Genomic DNA, 23146 nt, shown 5'->3' with positions numbered 1-23146 from the left:
CAGGAGATTCACAACTGTTGCGTTCCGTCTTTGTTCATTTTTCCAGCCTTGTTTCCGCGTCCTTCCTCCCTCCTGTCGTATCCTCGAGGCCGCGGCGCGGCGAAGGCATCATAAAAGGGAGGCACGCGTCGGGAAGGAGTGCGGCCGCGAGAGCGAGAAGGAGGAGAGAAGAGGGTGAAGGAAGAGAGAGAGAGAGAGAGAGGGAGAGGTGCGTCGCGACGGACGGGGGAGAGAAAGAGAAAGATAGAGAGAGAGAGAGAGCGCGCGTCGAAGAATCGGAAGAAAAGGCGAGGGGCGGAAAGCCACGCAAACGAAACGAAACGAAACGGCACGGACGTCGGCCGACCGACGACGAGCGTGAGCGCCCTCGACGAGCGGCGTCGGGACGTTGAGCGTCGCAGCGCGCCGCGCCGCGCCGTGAAAACCGAGGGACGACGCGACGCGACGGCGTTCGAGTCAGTCTGCGTCCGCCAGTCGTCGCGACGTCCTCGCATCGCAGTGGCTTGCGCCGATTTCTCTCGCCGACTCGTGTGACCCCTACGGAGGCCTCCTGCCGCAAGGATAACCGTCGACCGATCCGAGCGAAAATCAAACGAACGACCCCGGAAACGCGCGGTGCTCCGACAAATCGATCCCGCGATCCGTCCGGTCGATATATCCGGCGACTCTCGAACTCGCGACCCCCCTTGCTGGTGGCTTTCGCGCAAACCGGGCGCGAGACAGTTGTCCTCCGCGAAGGATTTTCGGGACCGGTTCGCTCTCGCAGACCAGGGCCACGAGGACACCACCGGACTGTGTGTCGCGCCGCGGTAACTCCGGCAAAAGGCTCAGTGCTCTTTCCATCTCCGGCAGCAGGACATCCGCTAGCAGGACGTAGCCGCCGCGCCGCTTCGTCGCTTCGTCGCGAGCATCGGCGACTCTCCGGGACCCTCCGACGGGTCGCGCTTTTGTGCCACCCTCCGAGACCCTCGAGGTTTTCTCGCACCTGTGCGTGCCGACCGGCGACTGGGACGCCCGGCGAGGGAACCACAGGCCCGGGGATAAAGCCCCAGCCAACGGTGATCCGGTGAAAGCGCAAGAGGAGAAAAGCTGCGAGCGTGTTCGCGCGCGGAACCCTTCCGCCCGGCCGTGTGTGCCTCCTTCTACTCGCCGCCTTTTTTTTCGGCCTCTCGAATCACGAACGAGAGTCTCTGCGTGGACGGATCGCAGCCTTTGATACTCGCCTCGATATTTGTCAGCCCGCCTTCTCTTCCCCCTCCGACTCTCGCTCTCTTCTATTGTTCGGTGAGTAATCTCCAAAGTAGACATTCCAGGTGCCGCGCGGCACTCGCGTGACCGACCGCGGACCCGCGCGACTCGCTGCGGGAAATTACCGTTTAACCGGGTCTACCCCAGACTTTTTTTTTCGCCACCTTTCCTCGAGGGTGCTCCCGACAGGAGTCACTCCCCCGCCGTAGAACGATTCTCGGTTTCAACGCCGCGGAAGAGATCGTCCGCACTCGCTCGTATAAGTGTCCTTGTTCCGCGCGACGACGCGTCGGACTCCCGAGGATTAATCGCGCGCGGACACCGACCCTCGAGTATCCGAAAGTTTGTGGTCATTGACAGTTCTGGATGGCGGCGTTTCCACGCCAATTCCCCGTGTCATGTCTATGATATTATAGTTACAGTTTGGATGTCGTAAACTCAGCGGAAACCGCTGTCACGGATTTCAACCTCCTCCCCGCCCCTCCCCGCCGGCTACGGAGCAATTGTTACGGTCAGCTGGAATATTTATCAGCTCGTAATTCAAGCCGCATCGCGCGCACGCTGTAACGAGACATACTTCTGACAAAGATCCACGCTAATAATTTCGGAACGGTATCTCGCTTTGCAACATTTCGCTTCGCAGAGTTCGAAAGTGAAGTAACAATTGTTCCGTCGGGGGAGTTGTTAATCCTTTGGAGTTAATTTCAATGAAATCTAAAATTGATTGTTGCGACTTATGTTGCAATTTTAACAGTGTTTCAAACGTAAATGAATTTGGTATTGTTAAAGTTATTTTAAAACGTGGTACGACAGTTTTTAGTGGTGCTTTGAGGTCACAGGTCACGACTGCATATAAACGCGTGAAGATCGAACTGCGGTATTGTTAATATTTATTTTGGTAATAAATATTTATATTTTGGTATTGAGTATTTGTTATGGACGTTGAACCGTGTCGTGGACGAAGAAGTACAGTGAACGTAGCCGTGGAAGAAATCATAGTGCCAAGGGGTTGATTCTATCGTGCCGAGACGACCAGTTTCTCGCCTGCTATTTGAAAATCGTCGAACATAACCTGACATAACCTGCTATTTGAAAATCGTCGAACCAACGAAGAACTCTCTCAATTGACGATCACCGAAAGTCGGTTAATGATTATTCCGGCGCAACGTGCGCGCACGCCGCGCTCTGCGGCATTTCCGTGAATTTCGGCGTATCGGTTCAGTCAAGGTTATGCGAGCCGAGGGGAAAAAGAAAAAAAGAAATTAAACGATCCCCGGCACTGCGCTTGCCCCGCGCGAGCGAAATTTGTTGCAAACCGTGCGGGATCAATATTCATTTGTCCGTTATTAATACGTCAATAGACGCATTCATCAATCCGCAATTTCTTCCTTGTTTGCCGTTTGTCGGGCGCAGCTGTTTGAACCGCGGAATTAGAAATGAAAACGCAATTAGTCGTTTCATTAACGGCCGCGCCGTAGCACGGTATCAGTTTTATTTCGCCGGAGTTTGTTTTAAATAAACTTCCGAGCCCCGCGCGCGCCCGCGTGCACCGCGTGCGACGCGCGGGAACAGCGAACGCGTAAAAAAGTCTGAAGCACGATTTGGAAAATTGAAATCGTCGAAAGTGAGCTGGAAAGCAACAAATTTTTTTTTTAGACCGTCGTCGACGGACGAGGAGTTCGAGACAGTCGACGTTTGTTCGGTGAAAATTAGAAATTCAAGCGGCAAATATATTTACGAGGAAGTTGGCTCTTGTTTCACTCGTGTTTCATTAATTCGATTATTTTGGGCCGTCGATTTTCCTCGCGATTACTTTTTGATACATGGACGTTGCTATATTACCTCCCTAAATTAACAATTTCTGTACTTAACACAGTGTTTTAATATTAACGATTCATGCTGTATTAGAAGCAGCCGTTTCCGCGAACAATAAAACATTCATTCCGATTCTTAACGCTATCGCAATATTATCGGCAAGAGCGACACACGCGTCGAATAAATGATTCATAAACGCGCCCCGGCAATACGCGGCAATCTTGAATTAAAAATCGGCGAAACAGAGCGGAAAATAGCAAAGAGTTAAGATTCGCTGGTATTACGAAGACGGGTATCGATGTCGCGGAAAGTTTCGCGGTTTTAACACGATCGGGTAAAACATTAATTCGACGCGATCGTCGACGACTGTGTTGGCGAAGCGCGAAGACAGCGGGCGCGCGAAACCCGTCCGCGCTCGAAAAAGGGGAAAGTGATCGATAAAGTTCGTGCTCGCAGCGATTAATTGGTGACTGATCGTCATTGTTTCTTTCCCGTACTTTTGACACTTGTTTCGCCGATCAATTATCGTGGCCGCCCCTCCCCCCGCCGCCTAATGGGGGACACATTAAAAAGCGAGACATTTATAATTGTCCTCGAACCGGATCGCTCGTTTCGATACTCTCCGATTCCATTTATCGTTCGGCCGCCCAACGATCGGGGAGCAGCTCCCCGGGATATTGCTCCCCGGACGATGCGCAATTAAAATAATAGACTCTCGGCGGTCTCGTGGAAATCTTAAGAATTGCATTACCGGTTCGGTAAAAGTCTCGCGGATAGTGCCCGGCCCCTTTATCCCCCCTTTATTTCTCTCTCTCTCTCTCTCTCTTTCTCTCTGTTTCTCTGTCTATCTCTCTCTTTCTACCTTTCTCTGCACACGTATCTGTGTCTATTTCTCTCTTTCCACCTTTCTGTGCACACGTATACGTGTACATCGATGCCCGGTACAGGTGTTCGCGCGGCGAAGAGATCCACGAAGACTAGGACGACGACGACGACCATCGCCGGATTAATTTTCGCGCGAGCGACCGCCGCCGCCGCGGTTTTCAAACAAAATGTAATTAAATTCTTTTCGACGCTAATGATCGCATGCATTTCTGTGTACACCGGCCCGTGCAAATGATATTTAAATTAGTACGCGGCCTGTATATTAATCGCGCCGAACAGAACACATTTTCGTGACGATTGTGCGACTTCCGTGAGGTTGTTAACTGATCCAGCAACGGTAATAAATTCCTTCCCGTGTAATTTACATTCAGCCCCATCCCCCGTCCCAACCACCCACCCTCCCCCTGCTACCCCCTAACCCCGTCGGCTCCTCCGAGCCAGAAACACTTGAATATGCACCGTGTCTGGGTAAATCGTGTTGCAATCGCAGATAAGTTTATCACCGGCGCGGCAGGGGGGGGGGGGGGGAAGGGAAAATCGGCCGAAAGAAGCGAGGAATAAATTTTTGTTTGATCGATCGCGCGATTCCCCGAGACAAATTGCTTCGGACGTGACGCGACTTTTTTTCTGCGCGAACGCGCCCGGGCACCGAGCCGGAGTTCGGCGTTTATCTGAGATAATTGTTCGCTTTTAGTCGAATATTTTACTCGCGTTATCCAGCGTTCGATATTAATTGTTCCGTGTGCTTGTTCTTTGTCGATTTTTCTGTGTGTTCAGTCTTCGTCGATTATTTTATGCAGTTATTCTTTGTCAATTATTCTGTGTATTTATTCTTTGTAAATTAGTTCTGTCTATGGATTCTTTATAAATTATTCCACCTGTCTTTATATATTATTCTAGCTGTTTTTATAATTATAAATTATTCTAGCTATTTTTATAAATTATTCTAGTTATTTTTGTAAATTATTCCAGCTATTTTTGTAAATTATTCTAGCTATTTTTGTAAATTATTCCAGCTATCTTTATAAATTATTCTAGCTACTTATTTAGACTCTACCCATTTTTCTTTACCCAAAGAATATTTTATGCGAACAAATGCATCGTCCATCATAAATTACTTTCCATTTATTCATTATACATTGCTTCACGAAATTATTATTATTCTATCGATTATTTCTCACTCTAATAATCTATCAATAAAATAATTGAAAAAGAAATCCTTCTTAGGATTTCTGATTCAGGATGCACGATTCAACCCTAATTCAAATGAACAGTCTTGCAGCCGAATTACGATTCGATCGCACATTCCACGTTATCCAAAAAAAATATTCGACACGTTGGTTTCCATCCTCCGTTCGTTAGGTAACGGTGGAAAAATCGTCGCGGATGCGTTTAAAATATTTACCAGCGTCGGACGCGACATTTTTGAAAACTGCTCTAGAATGCAAATGCATGGAATACGCGGCGGCGGACGAGGGAAGACGGTAACCCCGTGCGAGTCGGTCAGGCACGAGAAAATTTGTCCAACAGCTTGTCAAGATGTAAAATTCATTTTCCAATTATCCGGCCGGAAGATAGACGCGCGGGCCCGGCGAACCAATAAAAAATTGAATGGTTCGCCAGGACACTACTCCGCTCGCGACATCGTGCCGGAATCCGTGCTCCCTGCGTCAGGACGATATCTAAGGGAGAGTCTCGGCCGTCCCTCCCTTCGAGTTCCAGAAAAAGCGAGAGCCGATAAATCTAATTCCTCGTGTTGCGTGAGGTGTCGCGATACGTTAATTGCCGTTGAGAACGCGGCGACAGAAAGTGTCCCGGCGAAATCGGAATAATTCCGTCGGCCTTGAGATCCCCGGGCATGGAACACGAAACGCGGTAAATAACAGCCGCGTTATGCAGGCCAAACTTCGTTTTAAACTTCCGCCTGGAGAACTTATTTTCGACGGCGCCGTTTGCGTAACAGGATCAGAGTTTAATCAGCGTTTCTTTAAAATATCGTCCAGCGATTTGATGTCGATTCGATCAGCGATTTAAAATTCAATGATTACCTTTCGTAGTTACGTTGATCAGCAATAGTTTGTTCTTAATAATTTATATAAAGGAACGGTAGAATTTTTGTCTTTATTTTTTATTTTCAGCTATACTTATTCCTAAAATCAAATTTAGTTTTAATTCGGAAGGAATATATAAATAAAATATATATATAAAATTGTTATAGTGCAAGGGGTTAAAGAAGGGTATGAGAAAGGCTTTGATATATATTATTAAATATTAAATCAGGGACAGAATATTTTTATGAAGGAATTAGTGGATTAGTTGCTTTGACGCGTGGTTTGATACTTAGGGTGGAAAAAGAATATATATAAAAATTGATAAACCTAGATTTTTTATTATTTTCATCTCTGACATGTCAGAGCTGAAGTGTCAATTTTCATACCAACCCTTTCCTTTGTCTACACATTTTTAATGCCAAATCACAATAACCGGTGCATCAGCCCAATCAACTGCATCCTGTCTTATGCGCCAACACGCTGCTTTCCATCGACGCGTGTTATATTATTATGAGAAACAAATAACGCCGCGCTACCGGCGACGGTTTATAAACATTAACTGGAGCAGTAATAACCGGTAATGGACGGACACGTGAGCTAAATGGTACTCCGGCGCACGTGTACGCGCGCGCGGTAAATTTTCGCCGTTGGAAATCGGAAACGAAGTTCGATGGAGAACAAAAAAATAAAGCTCGATCTCGGCATTTTCATTTATCATTCACCGTCGGAACAAACACCTTCCGAGGCGCGATAACTATTTCGAAACGGCGCTAATACTCTCCGTACACCATTACGCCGAGGATTCTACTACGAACTGCATCGCGATGTCCCGAAAATTCCGCGCGAAATCGCGAGAGCGAACGCGCGATCTCGGGAACGGAAACGTCGCGAATAAAAATGCATCGCGCTGCGACAGTGCCTGTAAAATTACAGAGTCCGTAAAATTAGAGCTCACCGTCGGCGAATTTACCGTCGAGAATTACTTTTCTCGACGGCACAGTCGGCCGGGGTCCGTTCCTCGCGACGTTTCTCACGAAGTCCCCGATCGCGGATTCACTTTGTCGCGAAAACGGCAAGACGCGACGGGCGCGGTAACAGCAAAAACAACAACAAAATACAAGCAGCAACAAAAATGCAAATAAAAAAAAGGCACACAGCGGAGGAGAAATATTTCGAAGCGCGTAGGGATTCTAGACTTTTTGTCGCGTTGTGTTTTTTTTTTTTTTTTTTTTTTTATTTCTAAACATGAATACGCCGGGAAACGACAGAAAAGAGTAATTAATATCCGGCTTAAAAATGAACGACCGGGGCGAAATTTGTCCGCGTCCCGGCCGCCGAGAGTGATCCGCGCGTTGCAACCAGGGAAAACGCGAATGCGTTAATAACATGCAAATAGAACCGAAATTCTCGCTGGCAGGGTAGGGAAAATGGGGGGGGGAGGGGGCGATGGCGGCGGGGGGGGGGGGGGGGGCGGTAGAGAAAAAAAAGGAATCGCGAACCGTGGAAACGAGTTCGCTGGCCGGGAATCATAAATCAACGATTTGGATTCAGTGGTACAATTTAAAATCAACGGAGAATGAAATTAATTACGGACGAGCGCGCGCGCGCGCGGGCGCGCAGACGTTCAACAGTTCACTCTTTATGGTAATGCGAGGCGGCAAGTTGCGCGACTACAGGAGTCGTTTTCGCTGTTTCCCTCCGCCCCTCCGCCCCTCCACCTCCCGGTCGATGTTGTCTCGTTTCTACACCATCGATGCACACACTTTCGCCCTCGTCCGCGGAAAAATCCGCTCCGTTCGTTTCCGCGACGGGGCAAATGCGTTTCCGGAATCAATTACTCGAAGCTAATTATTAAGCGGAGACACTGAGAGCTTGCTAACGCACCCGCCGTGCATTCGATACGAACGCCTCGCAGCGGCGCCCGCCGCCTAAGTAACGCCTTTTGTTTAGAGTTTGACGCCGCGATACTCTCTCGACGGCCTAATGCATTTTTGCTATTTGCGATTCTTTTATTCGCCGTTGTTTAGCCGGCGCTTTTGCATCGTTGTTAAGGGGTTGTTTGCTTTGTATTTTTAGGGTTTATTTAGGGGTGTGTGTTTGCAGTGTATTTTAAGGTATATTTAGGGGTGTGTTTCAGGGTGTATTTTAGGATATATTTTGGTGTTTTTTTGAGGGTACTTTGGTTTATATTTTGGTCTATATTTTGGAGGACGTATATTTGATGTATATTTTAGTATATATTTTGGGGTATATTTTGACATCTATTTTGGGGATGATTTATTATATATTTAGTATATTTTTAGTTTGAGGAATATTTGAGCTATATTTAGAGGTATACATTTTAGTATCTATTTTAGTATACACTCTGGGGTGCATTTTAGTGTATAACCTACAATTTATTTTTATGTATATCCTAACCTACATTAAGGGGTGTATTTCGACCTGCATCGTACTATATATCTTACTGTATACTTTACTATAAACTTGAACGTACATTTTGCTATATATTTCACTATACATTTACTAAAATCGTTCATTGCGCATTTCAATAAAAAACCAACCTTTTCATCCCTCTCTATACTTTTCCACATTTTTATCGTAAACCTTATTCCACAATAAAAAACAAGAAGGCAAAGAGAGCATTCGATGGGACCATATTGTCGCGTAGTTGCATCGAACGTAATTAATGTTTCTGCTTAAAATACGCCGTTCGCAATATTGACATGGAATATTAATTATAATATTGGCATTTATTTATTGCTATTTGTTAATTACCTCCGGCGCACATTGCGATGCAGATTAATTCAAGGTGTTCCCCGAGCAAATAAATTCGTAACGTACGGGAAATGATGAGAAGAAATTGACCGGCTGCCTTTTCGAGGTTAACATTGTCGCGCGAATCCGGCTTGTTAAACAATTTCCATTGCGACGAAACGCTACGGAGAACGCGAAGAAATGCTGCGCGAAAATTGCGAAGAAATGGTAAAAATCGAGTCGCAGAAAAATGTATCGTTGAAGAGGTTAGGTCGCGTTAAATTCGTCAGTTGTGATTGAATATTAACCCTTTGCCATTTAAACTTAACCTAAAGCCATTTTAACTGTAAATCTGAAACAATTTTTCTAGTCTACAGTATTTCCATTTTAAGCGACCATGGGAGGTGACAGAATAATTTTAATATCTCAGAGTCACACAATCGAGGGCAAAGGGTTAATTTTGTTCCCGCAGCGAGATGGAATTCTTCGCTCATGCTGTTCGCAGAGTGGCCGATTGTTTCGCCACGGTCATCGACGGTGTTACGATGAACGGTATCGCGAGATCTCGCGGAGTTTTTCTTCTTAAATAACCGTTTAAAAGTTACGCAGAAGTTGATTGTTCGACAGCGGAGCGGCCGCCTCCCGCGCGCTTTCCAACGACGATCGTAACAGATACTTCGAAGGGAAGAACATCTATTTCCCCCGATAGCAATCGCGCGATGTATTGAATCGCGGCAGGCGTTTTAATCGGCCGAACGATATCGGGGAACTTTCGTATTACGTAAAACTTTGCGCGCGGTCAGTATCGAGCAACTGCGGCCGCGTTAATTCCGTCAAGCAATTACCGCTGCCCACCAGGCTGGATTTTTGTCGACGGATTACCCGTTGTTCTTTAAAACTGACTCTTCCGTGACGCGTTTTATCTATCATTTATTAAAGCAATTTTTTGACCAATTTTGCAATCTTTTGCCAATTTTGCAATACTCTTGATTATCACATAATTCGAGTTTACATAAACAGTAAAGTGTCTGCTAAAAATATAGCGCAACCTAAATCGATGGCAAAAATTATATTCTGACAGCCGAAAATTTATTTTGAACTGAATTCCTTTTGGAAATGTATTAAAATTTATATTTGAATTTATATTGACTTATATTTATATTAAAAATTTAAAATAGTGTAAATTGCTATCGAGCTTCGCAATAATTAAAATTTCTATTACACTCTATTGCAATTTATATTTCCAATAAAATTCATTGTAATCAAATTCACTCATATTTAAGTCGAATCGTAATTAAAAGTTGCATTATAAATTGATTAGAATAATTTCCACGAGGGATCGATGATAATTAAACTCACCCTTATTTCGGATCCCGGCAGTTATATCGTCGCGAGTTCGTCGAAGATGGCCGAACGCAGAGGATATCGTGATCTCGATGATGTTTTGTCGAATCCTCGGTTCATTAAGTTTGAATTATTATCCTCCCTTGATTATTATCTTCCGCTGCAACCATCGGGTATCTACAGACGGGATCACTGAATTTAAATTCCTATAGGTTCTCATTAAACACTTCCTCCCTGTCGCCCAATTGAAATAATTGTCCCGTCGAGTTTCGTCTTGCGTGAAGCTCCGACGACACAATAGCGATTTCCTTTCTGCTGTGTCTTTTATTATCAACCCTTTGCGCTCTAGCGGTGTTTCATAAACAAGATTGTTCCATCGCGTTCCAAAGTAATTTTTATAATGACGAAATTTAGACATAAATAATTGTTAAAGGTGAAATTATCGATACGAGTCGCAAGAATCAATTTCATAGAAATAAAATTACACTTTGTTGTGTAAAATAGAAATACTGTAATCCAGGAAAATTATTTTATATTTACAGTGAAAATGGCTTTGAGTGCAAAGGGTTAAAACGCTCCCTTTTCTAAGAGGTAATTTCGCTCCCCGAATTGTAATTTTTATAGCATCGTTTAGCAAAAATTACAAATAAAAATATTTCTTCATCGATTAAAAAGTTTACTCAACGTAGAAAAAATTAAAAATATTATTATATCGTTCTCTTGTGTTTAAAAAATTTCAGATTAATGATAAATAGCAATTATCCTTTTTTCTCCAAATCATTGTTATTTATTTCTCCACAGCGTAATTGCGTGACACCGAGCTAACTATAATTACCTAGGTATTGTCAGACGAATATATCCTTTTAAAAAAGATATTTACGACATTCAACGTGCATTTCGAGCAATTACTTTGCATACAAACGAAGCAGTCGATCACAATTTATAGTTCCTCTAGAACAGGCACGAGCAACAAGCGTTATTTGCTCTGGGAGCGTCAGGATTGCCCCCAGGGGCAAATGATGCCAGAGAAAGAGATAAAAGACCGCCGATGGAAGACAAACTACTTCGTTCCCGCCGCGCGCGGTTCATTACTTAAACATTTATTTTCTCTTTAATAAAACCACCGACGTTTCACCGTTTTTCATAGTCGGACGAACCGAGCTATTGCGCTCATTTCTTCTTCATACTTTCCTTATGCTAGCTCGTTTACGCTAGTCATCGCAAGACAAAAATAGTCACCTAATAAATACTAATTATCCCAGCTCTGTTCGCCAACAATTTATTTAATCGAGTTATAATAATATAGTTCAATTCTTCGCACTTGGATGGTCACTCTGAGTCTAAATTGTTTAATTACTTTCCAAGACAATTTTTAAATTAACAGAATTTATGTTTAAAAATTTATTAAGAGTTTACATTTAAAAATTGTTTAATAATTTACTCATAATTGTTGCATGAGTGCGGAAGATTCTATTTTATATAAATAAAATGCATTTTGTTACGTAAAGTGGTCAGAAGAATGGTTCTAGGTTTATCGTTGAAATGGCTTCGAATGTAAAGGGTTGAGCAATGTTATTATTTAAAACTGAGAAGCTAAATACTGAGTTAAAATATTGAGTTAAATACTGATTTAAAATACTGAGTTAAATACTGAATTAAAGTACTGAATAAAAATAATGAATTAAAATACTGAATTAAGATAATAAACTAAATTACTGAATTAAAACACCAACCTAAATAATTACTTAAACGCTGAGAATTTAGAAAAGTCGCAGAAAGAGATTGCAGCAACGATTTTTCAACGGTCACCGATTCCGGTCGTGTCGCCGATTTCGCGCGCGTGGGAAATTGATTAAAAATTTCCGGCGAAGCAAAACGCGGATGAGCGGGCGAGAGAGAGAGAGAGAGAGATACAGGTAGATCGGCGCCGATGCAGGCTCGCAACGGTGCAGAAAGTTTCATGGAAATTGGTTCGCTAGTTTTCGAGTTGCCTCGGCCAGCACGCGGTGGTCAGACTGTACATAGACAGTAGACGGGGGAAACTTCCTAAATGATATCTGCCTTGTGAGTTCGTAACGAACGGTCTTCACCTTCAATCATAACTTACAAGTTATCGGCGAACGCAAAAGAAGTTGCCCGGGCTTTCGCTCGGGGAACCGTCGTCGTCGCCACGTCGTCGTCGTCGTCGTTGTCGTCGTCGTCGCGCAGCCATTCTGGTTCGCTAAAATTTCTTGTCAATTTTTTACGAAGACGTTCGTTCCGAATCGGCCGTGGAGACGAGCAATTCCTACGGCGCCGGCTTTCTGCACAAGGTAATAAAGAGCCGTGGATTATTGATGTCGCCGGAAAGCCTCTTAGAGAAAAGTTTATGAATTTTCCGGCGGCCGACGGCGAATCGTCGAACACAAACGGTGTTAAGCGCCTCGAAAGCCGACTGATCTCCGACGTATTTTATTTAACGCGAATCAGAACGGATCCGGCAGAATTCAATTTTACATTGGTCACTGGGACCGAGGGGGGAATGGGGGGGAAGGGTGGACCTTGTTAAGAAAGCGTTTGTCGCGATTGGACCGAGGAGAAAAGAAATTCTGCAAAATTAAGTATTTTCAGTGTTCGAATATTTACATTTAGTTTTACGTTCGAATTTAATTTTAAATTCAAATTTAAATTTAATTTTAATACAAATTTAATTTTAAATTCGTATCTAAATTTAATTTTAAATTCGAATCTAAATTTGATTTGAAACTCAAATATCAATTTAACTTTAAATTCGAATTTGACTTTAATTTTAAACTGAAATTTAAATGTAACTTTAAATTAGGATTTAGAATTAAATTCAGATTTAAATCGTTTGGATAAAAATTAATTACTTAAATATTTCTGTAAAATCAAATATCTTTTAATTAAATTAACAACTCCATTCTACTTTAAATAACTCGTTCTACCTCAAATAACATCTACTTTATATCCTTCTGACGATATTACTATTTTCTAATTAATTTTCTCGCAATCATAAAATACTTACAATTGATATTTTATTATCGTAATTAACAGTTATATGATTAAAAATATTTTTAACAACTACTGTTTTCATATAATCCCTTTATTTCGGAATCTGCGCTCCCTCGAAATGCGATATTAATAGTTCGAATATCGATTCGGCCTCTAATTCCGCGCGCAGTAAAAATGTTCGTAAGATATAATTAAGAAAGAAAAAAATCAATTTAAAGCGGATAGCGCGCCGGCCTTCGACCAGACGCGAAACGACGCGTCGCTTTAATTAAAACGGACAATTTCGCGAATACAATTTCGAAATAGCGCGCGCGCACGCGCGTTACAGAAAACGAAAGGAACGAGATTGAACAGCAATTTTGGGGCCGGTAATTAAATAACAGAATTTCGTAGAACCGACACGGAAACGTTTCGCGCGCGCGAGCGTTGATTGGTTCGCCGCGTCGTCATTTTTATGGGACCCGTTTGAAATCGCGTCTCTATTGTAATTGCCCGGGGGTCTATCCGTTTAATTGGAGCTTTAAAGTCGACGCGAACTGTTGGCATAATACAAGAAAAATTGACCGCGCCGAGAATCGCCGATATAATAATGCGATAATTTTCTGTTACTTGCCGGTGGGGTTGGTTTTCAAGCCACCCGGCTTCATAATGGAATGAAAACATTGCTATCGATTACCGTCCACCGTCGACGTATTAATCTAAGTAGTATTGCAAATTTATTCATCGGTTCGTTTTGTTCGCGAAATTTATTATTCCTTTAATAAATCGAAAACCCCGGCATCGAATTCGCGAACGTCGCGCTCGACTATCTATAAATTTCTAATTAATTACTCGCGTGATTTGTTCACGAATCGTCGTCACTGCGATATCAATTAGTTTATTTAGAATCTATTTGTTTCGTCCAGAGACACTAGCTTAACGTTCCCGATCAAATATTCGATCGCTCTAATTGAAAATGCGATTTCAGCGCAATTTAAATTCCAGCCGGGATTTTCGAATTCCTCGGCCACGAAAATAAGAATCGCCGCGACGAAAAGACGCGCGACTCACCGCGAATTCTGTCGTCGAATGATGAACTTCGGCTCGACGGTAATTAGCGAATTATTGTCGCAACGGTGTGTAACCTCGGCGAGGCACAGCTACGAACCGGCCGCCTCAATTATTCATACGTTGGTAAGGCTCGAGATGCCGTCCCCTAACGATATCAAGGAAAGAACACCGGCCGGCATTAAACCAAGAAGTTTTAACAGAATTCACCGCGCAAGATGAACCGCCGTCGACGGTTCTCGCGGCATTGTTTACGGATCCGTCGACCCGAAACGGGAAACATTTCTGACCGCTCCTCCGAGCACCGAATGAAAATATCGAGCATAATTTGCAACGCATGGAAGTGTGCTTTCAATTCCCGTTTCGCCCTCCTCTTCCACCGACCTTCTCTCCCCCCCCCCCCCCTCCGCTTCCTATTATGTACACGAACGGGGAGGGAAAAAGAAGAGGAGGATCCCAGCCGCGGAAAATTCTTCAGGCTTCGTCGAAGGTACACGCAAGAAAGCTCGTTTCCGCGGCGCTATATAACCGTTGAATAAATCGTATGACGATTTTATTATTATCCTTTTTTCGGTCTGCGTCGACGACCGGATCCCGCGGAACTCGCGGAAACCTCGCCTGGTGTTCTTGCGAAGCCGAAATGGCGAGGCTCGTTATCGATCTAAATCGCGGCCGCTCGAAAGCGGTGTTCGGCGTTGATTGGTCGAAACGAACGATTCCATTGTTCTGTCGGATAATTAGTGGCGCGAATTTTCCGGTCGAATGTTTTATTCGAATAACGATTATTGTCATGAATATTGTTTGTTACGAATTATAGTGTTCGTTTGTTGTTCGCGAAATTCGAAGGAGTTATTTGAATAGCGATTATCTGATTGTTCGAACAATAATGCGTTTATTTTATTGAATTAATGTAATTTTATCAGAGTCTATTTATACGGGTGAATTGTTACGCGATCAAGAAATTATTCTAAATTTTTGATAAGAGAAATTTTATCTCATTTGAAACATAAATTAATTAATGAATTAATATTGTTGAGGGATGAAACGAAAGTGGATGTTAACCAAGAGTCTCGATTATTTTTTAGTCGGACTTTAGTAGACATAACTTGGCATAACCAGGAGTCTCGATTATTTTTCAGTCGTAGCAATTTTATAACGACGAAAGTGGGAGCAGAAGAAGCTGCGCGTTTCGCTGTTATTAAAGATCGTAAGCGCGCAACGTTGATTAGCCGGTCTCGTAAAAACCCGGTTCGTTAATTGTCTCGCGTCGCGGTAGATACCTCGGTCCGCCGGAATTTTTGAAGAATTTTTGACGGCCGCGTAGCTGTCATCGGCATTGATTAAGTCTATTATCCGCTCAGTTGACTGAAGCGTAAGGAGAGACCCGGGTTCTCGTCATAGTCAATACCCGTTCACAGAATTACTGATTTGCGGATTATCAGACCCCCGGTGAGGTTAATTATTGGTTAAACGTTCGAGGAATAAGGTGCTTCGCGGAGCCCGGAGCTATATTAACTAAAACAATATGATGGAATTAACGGCGACGGGGTTATAATCGCTGCGGCGTAGCCGTGAAATTTTATTCGAATTAGAATTTGTTCGCGCAGAAATTGATACGCGAAACGATTAATTCGAAGGAATTTTTGAAAAGATTTTTGATTCAATTTTTCTGTAATAATTTTTCGAATTATTTTGATAAAAATTAGTTTAGTTATTGTGATAAAGATTAGTATAGCTATTCTAATGAAAAGCAGTCTAATTATTCTAGTAAAAATAAGTCGAATTATTCTAACAAAAATTAGTCTAATTATTCGAATAATGACTTAGTAGAACGATGAATTATTTTAATATAAAGCTAGTCGAATTATTCGAATAAAAGCTTAGTAGAATTACTCGAATAAAAAATTAGTTGAATAACGAATTATTCGAATAAAAAACTAGTCGAATTATTCTAACAAAAACAGTAGAATTATGCGAATAAAAAATTAATCAAATAAATAGAATAATCGAAGACGAACAGCGAATAATTCGACTAAAACACTCGACCAAAGAAGCACGCTTCCCAATAAACATTGTTAAGATACGACGACACATCCGATCGAGGAATTTGTTGCGAGGTTAGGGCGGAATTAATAGAGAGCTCGCATAAATTAAAGGATCGTTTCAGCCGGCCGCTATGGACGACGCGCGCGCAAAAAGGTATTACTATTTCAAAGTTGACGCCGGCGCCGACTGTACGCAATCGATACAGTAAATTCTATACACAAAGCGCGTTTATGCACTAACGATAAGTACTTCTCGTTTTGATCTCGATTTTCCGGGATACCGTGTTTCCCAGCGCAAACAAACGATTGTTGCAGCCCCCGTTCGGGATATTACGAACCGGTCGCGTCTAGCAATTGCGGCGCGGACGATCGGCGCCAGGACAATTCACGATTCCCTCATTACTCGAACAAGATTCATTCAATTGAGGGTGGCCGCGCGCGCGCGGGGGGACAATTTATCCTTGAGAAACGCAAAATACGCTCTATATATATATTTCCCGACGTTCGAACGAGTCCGCCGCGATACCAGCGTCTCACGAGATCGCTCATCCGCTAATGAAAACGCTCCGGCCACGATTAAGTTACTCGAACGTCTCCATAATTAAATGAATCGCGCGGGATCAGAACGAGCGACTTAAGGGGGAGGGGGGGGGGGGGGGGGGAGGCGGCGTAATAAATTCACGACGATCGGCCCGAACGTGTTTCGCCCGAATTAATCATAGGGACTTTATTCAACGACCGCGGGATCTTAATTGGTTAATTGCTTTCGAGAGCGGTCACGATTATTGAAATTATTAAATCATAAATTGCCGGAATCCTTGCATTTTTAACAGGTTGAGCGCCGCGTCACCCGAATACGCCTAATTTTTGGACCAATCTTGAAAATTCATTTTTATTGTGATACATTTGAATAAATTAAATTATGAATGAACCACCCCTTATGATAAATATCAACTTTCTAGCTTCCCTTCAATTAATTAAATTGTTACAACTGTGCGGGTATTTTAGCGGTCCATTGTCGGCACTTCAACGTGATAAAATTCGACGAGGGAATGTTTTCACTTCGTCGATCGAGATCGAAAAATAATTACGTATCGATCGTTGTATAAATAATTATGTTTCACATAATTATTTGTATAATGTTCCGGGACACGGTCGACGTACACGGTCCTCTCGTAATTTCCCCGTCGAACCCTTTCCCCGGGACTTTTCCGAATTATAAAGAAGCAATTAATCACTTTCGGGGGGGGGGGGGGAAAGGAAAGCCATCACACACACCGGGGGGGGGGGGGGGGGGGGGGGACGTATGGGGGATAGATCGGCCGATTTAGGAAAGACCAATTTTAGGGGCTTCTGGCGTCCATTTACTAATTACATACTATTGCCCCGATAGCGTATCGACTTTATGACGCTCATTAGCAATAGGCGCGCGCGACGGAGGGGTTAGGGGAGGGGAGACGCCGGGGAGGGGGGATGGTTTTCGGCCCGCGTTCCGCCGCGTGTCATTAGCGCGCCCGCCCGACTTCTATTTCGCGCGATACGGTGGTCCGAAGGCGAGCGCGCGACGCTTGGGAAATACTTTGATTTCCATGCCGTATCCAACGCCCCCCTCCCCACCGCCCGTTATTGTGATTTATAAACTGGCCGGACGTCGGGCAAGCCTTGCCCCGCGCGTAATTATCGCGACACGCGTTTCGCCGTGGAACGAATGGGAAGAATTAAAACAACATTAACGAAGACTCCGAATAAATTGTATAAAGAGAGAGAGGGGCGACGGCGAATGTTAACCGATCGATAAGCAACGCGTGTTATGCTAATGCGAAATAATAAACGAGCCGGAAAATATATCAGTGTATTGTTTACGAGTTGTCTCGTTTTCTTTGAACCGTGCGCTAATTAACCGGATCGTGTTCGACTATGAAATATTAATCAGGTGCGCGACGGACGAGGCCGGGATAATTATTAGATCGCTGATCCCTGCACCTATGTTGATCGCTGGCGGACACTGGTCGATTAATGGTGGTACTTAAAGCACTTTGGTTGGTTGGAATTAATACTGTTTTTTGTTTCTTTGAATTATTGTTTTTCGTTTCTTTGAATTACTGTTCTTCGTTTCTTTAAATTACCGTTTTTCGTTTCTTTAAATCACTGTCTTGTATTTTACTATTTCAATTCTGCTATAAATATAAAAAATCCGAAATCTATTTGTCAGTCTTTGTGTCAACAGCAGACTGAGGATTTTATTTGTCTTAATAAAATTAAAGTAGCATAATATGAAGAATTAAAGATTCAGAACGACTTGATAGGAGTCTTATATTATTTAGAAATCATTAAAACTGTTTTACAAATTTTTATTAAATTCGTAGTGCTGTGATTAATGCAGAACAATTTTATACTGTATAAAGATTCATGATTTACCTATTTATTTATATTTTCCGCAGAGTTGAATTCACAGTCTGTCCTCCACCATGCACTGAAAATTATCTCTTACCCACACGTGTCACCCTGATCGAAACTCTATAGAAAGTGCTCAATATTTCACTCGCTATTATTCAACACGCCTTTTGCAAACTATTAATATAACAACTAAATGATTTCGTTAAATACGATCAATTATACCTCTTAAATTCCGTCGCGAGTGCGTGAAATCCGCAGACCGGTTTCTTATCGCCTCGTCGTGGACGGCCACCAGGGCTTAAGGGCTGCAGTCCGGTCGGCTGGAATCGAACACGGTTTTTCCCGAGGTCGCAGGAAAAAAGGCTATCGTTCGTACGGCATTTCCCTCCGGTTCTGCGCTGTCCCCGTTCTCAAGGTTCCCCGCAGCATTCTGTGGATCCGCCGCATCCCCCAGCAGTCGTTGCATCCCCTAGCAGCCGTTGCAGCGACTATACCTCGCCTGACCCTCATACCTTGAAATCGAAGCGCGCGGCTCGCTTTGGAAAAAAGAGGCTTTTGTGAAGGCGGCCCTCGTGCTCGCATAAACCAGAAAACCCGGAGGACGTGGTCGCCCCTACGGGTCTGCGGCTCGCGAGAAGCAAAATGGCGTTTCTCGCGCGCGCGACGCCCACGGGCTGGGAAAACCGCGGGGAGCGCGCGCGCGCGCCCGCGCGGATCGAAATGATCCATTGTATTGCTTTGTACCGGGGAGCCGCCGGTGCCGTGCCAACTGTAAATATCAGCTGTTCCTGCATAATTTCGCGGAGCCTGTACGAGAATAACGATGCGTCGCCGGCACTGTCCCGACCCCGCAAAAAGGCGGCGTCGATCCTCCTAACAAACGTTCGCGTCTCCTCCTGCCCGGGGAACTTGCCGACGCGAGGACTTTGTTTCACGCCGCCAGCAGAGCCGAATGATTTAGTTTTTAATTAGAAGGTTTTGCAATACCTGCCTGGTGAAATAATTATTAGAAAATGGGAGGACGATGTTTGGAAATTGTTTAAGAATTTTTGGACGATTCTGTGAGCTCGGTTTTTATGGTACAAGTTCATTATTTGTAAAATGCGTTTCGCTAAATATAGTGGATTATAATAATTGCTTGCACACGATTGTTTAAAATGTAAGGTAAAGTTCGAGAGTGATTAATTTTGAATATATCTGAAAATAATTAAATCTGTCTTTATGGAAAATAAAAATTGCCTGCAACGATGGCAAGAAAGAGAAACTGAATGGACTAAACCTTTTCTTTTAATAATTCTATTAATAGAAAATAGTGTAACAATATCAATGAATTTCTCTTACGTCATAACGCTTTTATTTATATTCGCATGAAATAATTATAAATTAAAATTAAAGCTGAAACATGTTCTCGCTCCGACCACGAAGCATCGCACGAAATAAACCAGAAACGAAACTAATTAAAATGATTTAACATTCGGCAATCTCTTTTACACGAAGTCGACTAATTTTTCGATTAAAAACCGCGGCGACGTTCTTCCAGCGCTGTATCCCGTAAAATTGGATTTCGGCGAATTTTTTTCGGGGAAAAAGGTAGCAGCGCGCGACGGTAGATCCGTGTGGCATTGATAAATGCAAATGACCCAATTTTGAAAACCGTTTCCACCCCCCTCCCCCCCCCCCCCCTCGGTTTCGGGTGCATCGATCGTCGGCCGATGAGTTAGCGACAGAAAAATCATTTTCAATCTGCGACACAGTACTACTACCGGCGCGCGCGCGCGCACACGCTGTCTGCTTATGCATGGATTCTATCACTGCTCGTATCGGGCTCCGTTCGCTCGCTCGCGAGGCGAATCAAATTTATAGCCTGATAGACGAAAGGGGGTTAAAAGTGTCATTCTCTTGTGCGGAACGCCGGCGAGTATCGAAGTGCAAAATATGCAGACTTCGCTGTTTTGCATTCTCGCGCCGGTTGAAACATGCAGAGGAGGAGTGCTGCACGCTGTTATGCATACCTACGTGTGCAGTGCGACTCCCGCCGATTAAAGCGGCAACGATCGAGGATATTTTCTTTGAGGCCAGGATCTCGACGATAGACCGTGGTGTCCAAATAGAGCAGAAACTCGTTGTTAACCTAGAAAAGTAGAACCGAAATTTTTATTAGAGCAGTTCTTATAGCAGAAGTTTTTATAGAGCAGGTTTTATAGAGCAGTTCATATAGCAGTAGTTCTTATAGAGCAGTTCATATTGAGTAGTTCATATAGAGCAGTTTTTATAGAGCAGTTCATATAGCAGTAGTTTATATAGAGCAGTTTATATAGCAGTAGTTTATATAGAGTAGTTCTTATAGAGCAGTTCTTATAGAGCAGTTCATATAGCAGCAGTTCATATAAACTAGTTCATATAGAGCAGATCTTATAGAGTAGTTTATATAGAGCAATTCACATACAGTAGTTCAAACAGTTTTACTCCACTGAAATTAATCTTCCATTATTCTTCACTTGGAATTCGCTTGGAATTCACTTTGAATATTACTAACAAAAATATTAATGTTTAAATTCACCAAAAAACTATATCAGTCTTATTCAATTGTCAATATATCAAACTAGCATTTTTCAATCATTCAATCTTAGAAATAATTTCCTCTCTCAATCTATCGAAGCAATTTTAAAATTCCAAGATTCTAATACCCGGTCCACCAAAGTCCACTTGTTAATAATTAATAGCCTCGCGATAGCTTGAATAATTCTTTTCTTCGGAGCTTTCCGCGTGCTCTATAAACGACGTATTTATTTTGATAAATTCGCACGGCGAATCTGCGTACCCGTGAACCGCCATGCATCATCGAGGAAGTGGGGAAGAAACCGTGTGTGGCTCTCGTTTCACGAAATTTATGGCTCTTATCGAGCCACGATACAACCTAACAGAGCGTAATTTCTCGGATGGAAAAAAAAGTAGCAACTGTGCTGCTGCTGCTGCGACCGGTTGAAGTTCCGCCATTTTTTCTATTAGCGAACGATGTTTGACACGTATACGGAGGCGAGCGAAAACAATTTCTCCCGCGTCTTCCCGACGCGCAGCATTACGGCCGCTGACAAATAAATGGCCGCTTGCCATTCATATAGTATAGTGCTGCCGGGAAGGTACAGTCGGACGAAGAAGGTAACTTTCGGGAAAATTTCCGCGTTGTTTAATAAACTACCACCGACAAATTTATCTTTACAAAATTTGTATTTCAAATTGTATTTCAGTGTTCGAATGTTTCAGAAAAGAATTTAATAAAATCATTAAATAACAACGCAAAGATAATTTCACGTTTATTATTTTATTTTTAATATCAATTAGACGTGTCAAGGGTAGGCGTCGCGTTTCCGTAAACGCGACGAATCTTCCCCGGCCACCCAGTACACGCGCGCGCACGCGTTCAGAGATTCCGTAATTACGAATCAATTATTCATCGTTGCCATAATTCCTCGCATACACGGTTCCGGACTACAATCTATATTTCACGTTGTTTAATGCACCGTGCCTGCGAAGACGTGTAAACGGCACCGTGCACATCCATGGAATTTTCACCACGCATGGATCCTCTCTCTCCCTCTCTCCCTCTCCCCCCCCCTTCCCTCGATAATCGGATTAAGATCACCAATTCATCGAAAATCCTTCAGTCGACGGACGAAAGTAAAACGTTCGCGCGGGCGCGCGGATCGACGGAACCATATTTTTCCGTTCGAATAAAAGCCTGTTAAAATCGTTCCGAGCTTTTCGGCGGGCGACTAACATTTCATTAAAAATGTGCGATCGAATTCCGTTGCGAATTTTACGAGGTTACGCGGGGCGAGTCGGTCGGCGAACCGCAAAATTATGTGCGCGCATTGACACCGCGAATACCTTTTTCATTTTTAATACTTGAAAACCGACGCGTACATGTTTTATAGGGAAATCGGCGCTGTAATAACTTTCGCGGGACTGGCTGTGTTTTGTTAAACTGTTTAATTTTTTAATAATAGAGGATCACTAAGTTTGCATAATTATTTTATACGGAATTTTTTAGAGCTTGAGCTTTGAAGAATTTTTAGCGAGTTCGACGTAAAATTATTTCTGCAAATATTGAAAATGAGACGAATAACTTTCAAGCATAACAAAACGGAGAAATAATATTCGAACGTTCAACCCCTATAATTTCTTTAAGCAATTCTTTGTTCTTTAAGAAATTGCCTCAGTATTAATTTTCATACAAGAATAATATATAATTTTGTTAAATATGTCCAATGAGAATTTTGAAACTAGTAACAAATAATATCATACACACGTGACACTCTTGTATTCGCTAAATTCTTAACCTACCAGCTTCAAATCATTAATAAACGAACAAACTAAATACCGTCGCCATTCGAACGGAATTCGTCGATTTACATCGTTCGCTAGGTTACCTCGCGGAGGGGTTGGAGCAGCGTCGAGACAGTAACTCCGGCGTAGTAAAAACCTGACCTAAAACCGAGAGGGACACAGAGGGTCTGCCGGGTTTAAACACTCGCGCGGGCGCGAACT

At 43.2% G+C, this 23146-nt stretch overlaps 1 protein-coding gene across 1 annotated transcript in view; it reads left to right on the top strand.

Moving 5' to 3' along the window:
- The first annotated feature begins 578 nt into the window (after positions 1–578).
- LOC144468530 (RNA-binding protein Raly-like) overlaps positions 579–23146 on the top strand; it is a 299758-nt gene continuing 277190 nt past the window's right edge. The window contains exon 1 of the mRNA XM_078178091.1: positions 579–1284. The gene's annotated coding sequence lies outside the window, so the exon portion shown is untranslated. The remainder of the gene's footprint in view (positions 1285–23146) is intronic.

This window comes from Augochlora pura, chromosome 4, assembly GCF_028453695.1.
Source record: "Augochlora pura isolate Apur16 chromosome 4, APUR_v2.2.1, whole genome shotgun sequence".
In the NCBI taxonomy this organism is placed as follows: domain Eukaryota; kingdom Metazoa; phylum Arthropoda; class Insecta; order Hymenoptera; family Halictidae; genus Augochlora; species Augochlora pura.
Note: the sequence above shows the minus strand (reverse complement) of the source record. Positions and strands in the feature narration are given on the sequence as shown.